The sequence below is a fragment of the Crocodylus porosus genome, unplaced genomic scaffold (genome assembly GCF_001723895.1).
Source record: "Crocodylus porosus isolate Cpor-Errol unplaced genomic scaffold, CroPor_comp1, whole genome shotgun sequence".
Taxonomy (NCBI): domain Eukaryota; kingdom Metazoa; phylum Chordata; order Crocodylia; family Crocodylidae; genus Crocodylus; species Crocodylus porosus.
The window spans coordinates 32,674,049-32,683,898 of record NW_017728886.1 but is presented as its reverse complement, the minus strand read 5'-3'; positions in this window follow the sequence as shown (position 1 = coordinate 32,683,898).

The following is a 9,850-nucleotide window of genomic DNA, read 5'->3' as shown; positions in this document are numbered from 1 at the left end:
CTCCCCCTCCCCGAGAGAAACGGAGCGGAGCGGAGCTCGTGGCAGTCTGGATCGGACCTTTCCCTAGAATTTCAGGGATCCCCAAGCCAGGACTATTGTTTCCGGCGCTCAAAAAAAATGACTAAAGACTGAATGAAAACGCGTCCCCAGTAATGAGCTCCGGCGTTCACTGGCGAGGTGGGAAAAAAGGAAGCAGGGGCGCAAAAATAAACATTCGCGCAATTATTTGCAAATCAAATAAATTGCAGCGAGGGGAGGGGGAAGTGTGTGAGTGTGTGTGCTTGTGTGGGGGTGGCAAACAAACAGCCCTCGCTGCAAAACGCACGTTTCCCCGGTCCGGGGGCTGCAAGCCCCGGGGCCGGGCAGCAGCACAAAGAGCTGCCACGTTGGGTGGGGCAGCACTGGAGACGAGCCCCGTTCCCCACACCGCGAGGCAGCCCCGCACCCTGCAGTCCCTCTCGTGGGGAGGGAGACACATGCTTGGTGTTTATCTTCCTCCCGGGGATGCGGGAAGGCGCCGCTAGTTGCCAGGCAAATGCAAGGCTTTGTCGGCGGGTGCTGCCCCGCACGGCCGGGCCGGGAGCCCCCCGCATGGGCGCCCACAGAACAATGTGCGGCCGCCGCTTCCCCTCACGTGGGCGCCCAGCGCCTGGCTCCCGGCTGCTGACCTTTCACCCCCTCCCCTCTCCTCCCCTCCTCCCGCCGCTTCCTTTTGCCGCCCGGGCACTTTCTTACCCACAATTCCCCGCGCCGGCCGCGCTAGTGCCGAGCTCGATCCCCCCCACCCCAGCTCAGGGCCCCTTGCAGCGCCCGGGCCAGCGGGCACCCAGGAAGTGGCAGCCGGTCCCGACACCGGGCAGGCTCCCGGGAGGGCGGTGCGCCGGGGGTGGGATCTCCTCCTGGCCCCGCAGGGCTGGGGGCCCGAGCCGCCGCGGGGGAGCTGGGCGTGCGCACGTGGGCTTGGCAGCTTGTGAAGCATCGTGGCCCCGAGCCGCTGCGGAGCTGAGCAGACGTGCTGGAGCGCGTGTGATGGCATCCGGGGGGGCTCGGGGCACCCCTCGCGGGCGGCACAAAGCCTTCCCCGGAGCGCCTCGGACTCGGGCACGACGGGGCAGCAGGGTCCGGCCGAGGGGGCGGGGAGCGCAGCCAGACCCCCAGGCACTTGTGCTGCAGGAAACAGTGCGGGAGAAAACGCAAGTTTCAGCGGCAAAAAGGGGGTCCAGATGACTTTTAAAACAGGACGGAGCCGGTCGCCGCACCTGGAGAGCCCAAGTTGCTAAGTACTAGATTTAAATAACAAGTGGAGGGAGAGACTTTTTGACCCTTCCAGACTATAGCAGAAGAGGAGTTGAGGCCAGAGAGAGGGGCGTTGCTCAAATCAATTGAGAGGCATTATAGACTGAGAGATATGTGTTTGGGCAAGGCAGGAGAGGATTTGCCTGTTGAATATTCTTGGCAAACGTTAATCTCTCGTGTGTTTTAAAAGTACCGTGTCAGGGGCTTTTAAGGAAATCGGTGAAAAAAATCAAATGTGGCATTAATCAAAACACCCAAATGTAAACATGTATGAGTTAAACCCTAACATTATGCAATTATTTAAATCAAGTCACGGTTTTCCTCTGACTGCGACCCCTCACCCCTCTGCGAGTAGCTTTGAGACCCCTCTCCCCCCCCCTCCATCCTCATGTCTTACTTTTCAATCGTTTTAAATTTTTGACCTGCCAGCTATGAACAGGGCTTTGGTGATAGAAACAAGTTTTCAGGGACAAAAATATGCAGCAAGGTGAAAAGGATTCAAAATACAATGAATTCTAACCCTAGCCTTTGATTAAAAAAAAATTAAAAGCCCGTCTGTTTTGCTACATTTCAATAATCAGCTGCTCGAGTAGTAAGTGCTGCTTTGGGTCCCGTTTTTCGGGTTTTGTGGTAAATGCTTGAGCTACATACAAATTTGAAGCGAGGAAGAGGCTGATTAAAAATGTAATTACAAGTCAGTGAGCCCCTCCCCCCACACAAAAAAATCCACCAGGCAGGAAAAAAAGCCGAGCTGGAGTGAAGGGTGTTGATCAATAAGCAGAAATCCCAGGAAAAACAGTCGTTGCAGGTTTCACAGAAATAACACTTCGTTGCAGGCCAGGCTGCGGATGCAGCACCTAGTGGCCCGAGCTGCGGGAGAGGCCCGGGGAGGGCCCCGGCCTGCAGTGAGGAGGGGCGGCGGAGCGGGCCCGGCGCCGGGATCCCCTGGGTCTGGGCGGCTGCGGCGCGGGGAGAGCGGGCAGGAGGGTGCAGGCAGGCGGGGGGAGCCGGAAGGCATCAATGAACGAGCGGAACAGCAAGATTCAGGCGGGCGGCAGCTCGCGCCCGCCAAGCGCGGAAAAAGGGAATTAAGGTGACAGAGCGCTGGAATGGCCGGTGCCGGGGAGGGCTGGCCCCTCCGTCTCCCCTCCCCTTTGTGTCCTTTCTCGCGCTTCCCCCCCCCCTTTCCCTCTTTCTCCTGCCAATTTCTGCAGGGTGCGAGAGGGGAGCTGGGGGTCAGGGAGGAGAACAATGCTGAGCGGGCGGCTGTGCGCAGCACTGTCCCCTGAAGGGAAGAGGCGAGCACTGCAGCGGCGGGGCTGAATGCAGTGCTTCCTCCTCTCCTGCTGGCAGTGCTCATGGCATGCGAGGAAATGAGCAGGACCGCGGCCAGCTGGCAGAGGGTCAGTGGCAGCAAGTGGAGATGTCAGGATTCTTATAGGTCAGCCTAATTGGAATCCTGAACCCGGGATAGGCTCTGGAGAGCAGCTGGCCCTAGGCCAGCTAAGTAATCCCACTCATCCTCTAAACCCCTTTGCATTGAGGGTGGTAGAGTTTGAGGGTGAGTAGCTGGAGCAGTGCCTCTGTGGATGCCCTCCACAGAAGGAGGGGCGAGCTGCTAGACTTACGTGTGGGGCTAGAGGGCTAGCGGAGCGCTCCAGGGAATGGGATGAGCTTGGGAAAGCTGCCGTAGGTGAGCAAAGGGCCGGTGAACATGGCCCGGCTGTCAGGCAGCAAGCGGAGCTGCAGAGAGGGCAGGCTGCCCCGGGAAAGGTGCCGTGAAGGAGCGGGTCGGGCAGGAGGAAGTGCAGCTCGGGCTCTTTTTCCTCCGGTCGCTCCCCATTGTTCGCAGGCCGCCTTCTTCGCGCTGTTTTCAGCTGCCGGCGCCGTCCTGCCATGTGAGGGAAGGAGAGCTTCTGCCGAGCAGCCTTTTCTTTTAGCTCCAGAGGCAGCGGGTTACGCCGCACGCTAGTAGTCTCTGGCTCAGCGATTCAGGGGTTTCCAATAAGAACGCTAAATAAGTAGCGAGGACTACTTAAAAGGGCCATTCACCAAGGGGAGCTGCAGTGAGGCTGTACCTCACATGTTCCTTAAAAGGTAAATATCCCCCATAACACCGGATTCCTACATAACAGACCCTCTGTTTGCGGGTGGATTTTAGGGCAGGACCCCCCTTGGAGAACTGGGGAGAAACAACTTTCAGGATTACGGGATTTGGAATAATAAATCGAGGGAAATTAGTTCGGAAAATAAAACGTTTTAAAACTTTATTTTTAAAAATGAAGATAAATCTTGTCTTCGTTTTCACATAAGCAAAAAAACCCCAACCCCCCCCCCCCCCCAAAAAAACAACAACACAGAAGCCCGGGGCTTCTTGCAAATCCTGCTTACTTGATTAAAAAACATTTAAAAAGTCGTCCTTTTCGGGAAAAATATGCTCTGGTTGAATATGTTTTCCTTGAACCCAATTTCAAATTAAATGATCTTAGCAGGCCATCCAAACCTGAACTTTCCACTCGCTTGCACGGACAAGAGTTAACTAACTTGATACAAAAAAAATCTCCAACAAGTGCTGCTGTTCTTTGAAGCAAAAATCGCTTTTCCACATTGCTCTTTAGAGAGGAAAAAGAAAAGGTCTGGGGGCTGATACATTTATTAAGAGCAAAAATAATTTATAGATAAACTTCTAGTAAGTTTTGAAAATATGCCTTCTATAAAAGCAACATCTGGTTTTTGTGTATTATTTAACAAGGTTTGACGATTTATTTTAACAGATTAGCATGTATGTGTAATTAAATCTTGTTTTTCCACATCACCACTGAAATTTGAACTTTTGACAACAGTTCTAAGGACAAGACAAAGAAGTTAGCAGATTATTGTTTATGAAAAGCATCTAGTTGAAAATAATTCCTCACAACTGACACCCCTCAATTTGGAGCCACTTGCCATCATCATTGCTTCAAATAAAAATAAAGCGCTTTCTTTTTGCTATCCCTGTTCTTTTCCTCCTTATACATTTGTAACCTTTTGTAGGGTTTTACTAAATGTGCAATTCAGGGTAGATGGTAGAATGATTGGAAGACTTAAAATGCAAATAAACAGCACTTCACATGAAACTAACTGCTAATCATGGCATATATTAGCTTTAAAATAAGAAAAAAAATTAAGATTTCTGATCATTTTTCTCATGGAATATTTTAGAGTTTTTTTCTCAGTTGCTGCTTGATAACTTTTCTTTTGAATACAGATTGAGAGAGTGTCATCTGAAATTAAATTTAATGTGATCATATTGCTTTAGTAAACAATGCACATTGTGGAATGAAAATTGTCTTGTTGAAAGGACAGGATTTATAAATAGTTAAGGGAACATCATTTCTGGCCACTATTCAATATTCCTTACATCGTATTTGTATGCAGTATATATTGACATATTTCATATATTTCTTTTCCCACAAAGGATCTTTGTATTTAATGGAGGAAATACCACAATATAAAAATTAGCTACATTCCAGCTCTGAAGTACCAGAGTAAGACTGACAAAAAGTGATCCAAGACTTGCGCACTTAATTTGCTAGGAATGTTAAGCTTCCCAAGATGCACCCTATGTGGTCAAGTTAGACTTTCACTGTTTTTTAATGGTTAAAAAAACATACATAGAACAAATGTGTGTATATTTACATGTATAAAACCAAAATTAGATAGCAACTAGCAGTGGGAACATAGCTCATTGATGGAAGGACTTTGTTATTGCATTTGGCAACCTCTTTCAGAGACACAATACAATTAATTAACATATTCTTGGGCGTGTTTTTGAGATTGGGAAGTGGTGGCCCCCTTGTTGAGAAGAAAACACTTTAAATAAAAAAGTAACATTGTTTTGTCCAAATGGTACTGGGAAAACCAGGCTAATATCATGTATACAGCCCACGAATGTGGTTCATTTACTCCAAGCTGCTTTAGCATATAACAAACTGACTTTTCTCTTTCCCACGCCCATAACCTTGAAACTGCATATTTGGATTTAATTAATATAAATCCATCTTAAAATAGTTTATATTTCAGATGCTTGGTGATAAATTCAATGTGCAATTTCTTATGTATCCTAGATATAGATTGAATTATTACACAGAAATAAAAGAAATCTCATCCTTAACATTACAATATTACAATACTGACCGCAATACAATAAACGTAAATGCAAGGTATTATTTTAGTGTAACAATGGTAATTAAGTAACTGGTACACAGGGGTATGCATCTACAAAGGGAATTTAAGAATGGGTTCTAGGGTAACTCCGTTTAGGCATTTATTTAAAAAATACAAAACAATTAATATATACCTCACAATAAATGTCAAACTTTACAGTGTATGGGAGTTTTCTCTAAAGAAAAGCTGTGCATTACAATTAAATCACATATATAAATTCCAGAGTTTACTAACCCAGCTTTTCAAGGATTAGCAGAGCATTAATATTCAGTATGGTTTGCTGGAAATTTATTTCAGGTTCTTTTGTAACATACTATAATTATCATTATTTTGACTTGACATGCATAAAAATGTGGTTAACATTTAGATGCTTTTTTAGTGTAGAGAATTATAAATTAACTGCTAAATTTAAATCTTTAACCTATATCACTTGGGGAATGTTAAATCTTTTAAAAGGAACTAATCACTGTGCTTAAATAATATCCTGTGCTACAATTCCTTTACTTAAAATTTGGTTTAAGATTGCTCATTCAAGGAAAACCCCCTTGCTTTATGTTTACAGTAAACCTCAGACTGAAATTACCATCTAAATGCCAACATCAGTAACAGAAGCAGTACTTGAAAACCACCTATTTCATCCTTTGCTGCTGGCTAAGTGGAATTTACCAAAAGTCCCCAAAGGTGATAGTGCAATTAAAACCAATAAAATGCATGTTTTAAAAGCAGTTGTTTTAAAGGAACAAAGAAAGAATACCACCATTTGAAATGATTAAAAACTATACTTAAGAAAACAGCACAATAAGTGTATGGGCATAATGTTCATGACATACATTCACCCAGTTTTACATGCTGTTACCTACACTTGCACTGTGTGTAAATAAATGCATAGCATATAAACCTCTAGATAAAAGGTGAGTTAATCTTAAATATAAAACATTTAAATTATTTAACTGTTTGTATATTGTTGGAATTATATACTGATTTGATGTGTACTCAGACAGAAGGCAATATAAAATTATACTTTGTAGTGCTATAAACTTAAAAGAGTAAACATACAAAGACTACATTAATATTTGAAATATGGGTTCCTTAGATATGCTATGTCCCTTATAATTGAACATGGCTAGAAATAATTTGTTGGATCCAAGCCAATCTGCCATTTAAAACACACTATGTGCAAAGGTCAAAACACAAGTCACACACACTTTACATTGTGTAGAGTGACCATTTTGCTTTTTTTCTCTCTAGGATTAAGCAAATAACCATGATTAAAATTTATTTTGATTACAGCTATTCATGATGTTAACACATAACCAGAAGGCAAACAAATCTAATGTATTTTAAATAGATAAACATGAGCAATATTAACCTACATATTGAATGTCAGTAGCGTATTGTAATTCTCCATATTTTCAATTACATATGTTTAACTGTACCTCATATCCTTTTGCACATAGGTAAAGATGAAATCCCTTTAAACATGGGCTCAATTAGAAAATAAAGCAAAACACGCTAGGAAAGACTTGCCTTCTATAAAAATGTCAACTTCCCCATCCCAAAACCTTAGCTCCCAGCTTCAATTAATAGTTTTCAGTATAGCATCAATGATAAATGTATTTCTTCACTTTTTTCTACTAGTCTTCAAATATTAATCTCTGAGAAATCTTTTGAATATTGCACCTGATTTAATTGTTCATATTTCTCTGTCAATGAAACATCAGGGGCTCTGCTTTTACTCCTTAAGCACAAGATGCATTTTTGTGTTTTTCTTCAAGATGTTTTGTAAGATGTAAAGCACATACTCTCACCATTAATATTTAAATGTTTACAAGAAACTGTTAACTGGTGATAAAAGTGCAAGTTGAATACTTCTTATATTTTGTCAAAGAATCTGGGGTGCAGCACAATACTACATTTAATACATTAATTTATTTAACGTTTTCTTTAGGAATATTTTAAATATTTTTTAAACAATGGCCAATTTGAAGTACAATTCACATTAAAACATTGCCTAAACAATTTGAGTTATCATCTAAAATGTAAGGAATACAAAATATGTATAATCTTGTATTGTACCCCTTTCTCATAATTTTACTTTGTTAAATTCCATTATTTTATAGATATTTTAAAAGAAAACAATGATATCTACTCCTTGCCCACATTATTCATACTCATGAGCATTCATACTCATTGAATTATATTTCCTTCTAATTGTTTTAATCCTATATATATCACTATAAGAAGGACTGGCTCCTTTTTCTAAAATAATATTGGCCTTCTGGATCATGTCAGTGCTTATTAAATACTACAATCATAAAACATATATGGTACAAGATTTGACTTTCTGATTCCATAGCTGCTACAAGCATAGCACTTGCCATATTTATTTTGTGGTAATGCATTTCTTTTCCTACTTTGCATTTCAAAGGTCTCCTCCAAATGATTTTTTTTACAGAACTATCAAGAGGTTATCTAAATTTTGCCATCAAATATTAGAGGCTAGCATAAGGTAGTCATCATGGAGTCTCCTTCAGTATATTCATTCCATCAAAAGAACTAACCTACAGTCCATTAGAAATAAAGCAAATGTTTTATTAAATAATTCAGTGCATTAAGACTTGTCTGCTTTTCTAGGGAAGCAAAGTTTCAGATTGATCAGTGCTGAGTTGGCATCTGTTAGGCATAAATATATTTTTATTTGAAATATGTGAAATAGTTAAAAAGATTGTCTGGATACTTTGATGAAATTATGACAGTTGTTACAATCTGATTATCTTTTGTGATAGCTTTCAGTTGTATGAAGGGACAAATCCTGGACTAACTAATATTACATGGAGAAAGATCTAAGAATTGCAACAGATATTTTCAGAGAAGAAATTACAAAATAAATATGTTGATAGCCTTATCAAGAAAGTCTTTTGAAATTGTTGATAAACTGCTTCTAATTTTTAGTTGCAGTGTGTTTAACAGGCATGACTATTTTATCCCCCAAACCATAGTGAAATTTGCTATAGATATTTGTGTTTTTATAGGGGATCTATTTTCCAATGTTACCTGCCAGGGAAACCTAGGAGAGATTTGTTCTTATACTGTGATTTTATTCTTGTCAGGGCTAACAAAATCATTGAGAATGCCTTTTAAATTAGATGTCATCTTCCTGACAGGAATGAAGAGGAGCTAGAACATTGTTTCTATCAGCTTCAAATAATTTGTGGGTTTTAGAACATAAGGATATTAATTGCTTCATTCCCATACAAAATAATTGCCATGCACCTGCAATTTCCAAAGGATTTTACAATTCCAAAATGCAATAAAAGTAGTCTTACAAGTAGGTTGTGCACTGTGAAGCGTTCTACCTTTTAATTCTCATTCTAGCTTGAGATGTTTTGTTGTTGTTGCTGTTTTGTTTTTTTGGGATGGGACTCACTGGGTGATTTTACACAAACTGATACATATTACCTTCCAAATCTTGTGTGGGTTCATCATCTTAAGAACAAAACCCGGAGCTCCCAGGGCCAACACCATATGCTCTTATGAAGGAATTTCAGAATGTCAGGGACTCAAATGTTAATTCAGTCTGTTATGTTAATCAAAACGTTTGACTAGGCCCTGTCTATGTGGGAAGCAACTCTCCTCACTCCCTTCCCTCTCTCTCCCTCCAATTTTCTCTTCCTCTAGCTAAATCATTTCACTTAAAACTTTCAAGGAGAGAGAGAGCAACCTTGACCTCACACATCCTGCAGACTCCGAGGTCTCTAGGGGGCTGCAATGGGGCACCCCCTCCCCCCTCTCTCTCCCACCCACGTCACAGCTCCTCACACGTCCGCACACATGTGCCGAGAGCTGTTCGTTTGTCACTGAGCCGGGGACAAAACGCGGCCGAGCCCACCGCGTCCAGGCAGGTAGCGCAGCCCGCGCTGCCACGAGGCGGCCTGGCGAGCACAGTCCCGCTCGCCGCCCCTTCTAGCGCATCCCTGCCCGTCCGGCCTCCAAGTCAGACCAAAGGAAAAGAAACCGGGCGGGCGAGGGAGCAACCTTGGGCGCGGCGGCGTTACCTGCTCACAATGGAGGGCTGAGCGCCGGGGACTTCCCCTGGCTTTATTTTTGCACGCCCAGCAGAGCAGCGCCGGGCTTGTAGTGCGATCGGCTCCCGCCCCCTGCTCGGGAGGCCGCGTGCTGCCAGCCTGGGCCCCGGGCGGGGCCGCTCGCGCTGGGCTTTCCTTTTGGGACAGTGCGGGGCGAGGCCCGGAGCCTGCCCGGGCGGGGAAGGGGGGGAATGATGTGCGAGGCATCCCCGCTCCCCCGCGGCCATGGCCCAGTCACATGGGTGTCGCGCGGCCCTGGCTGC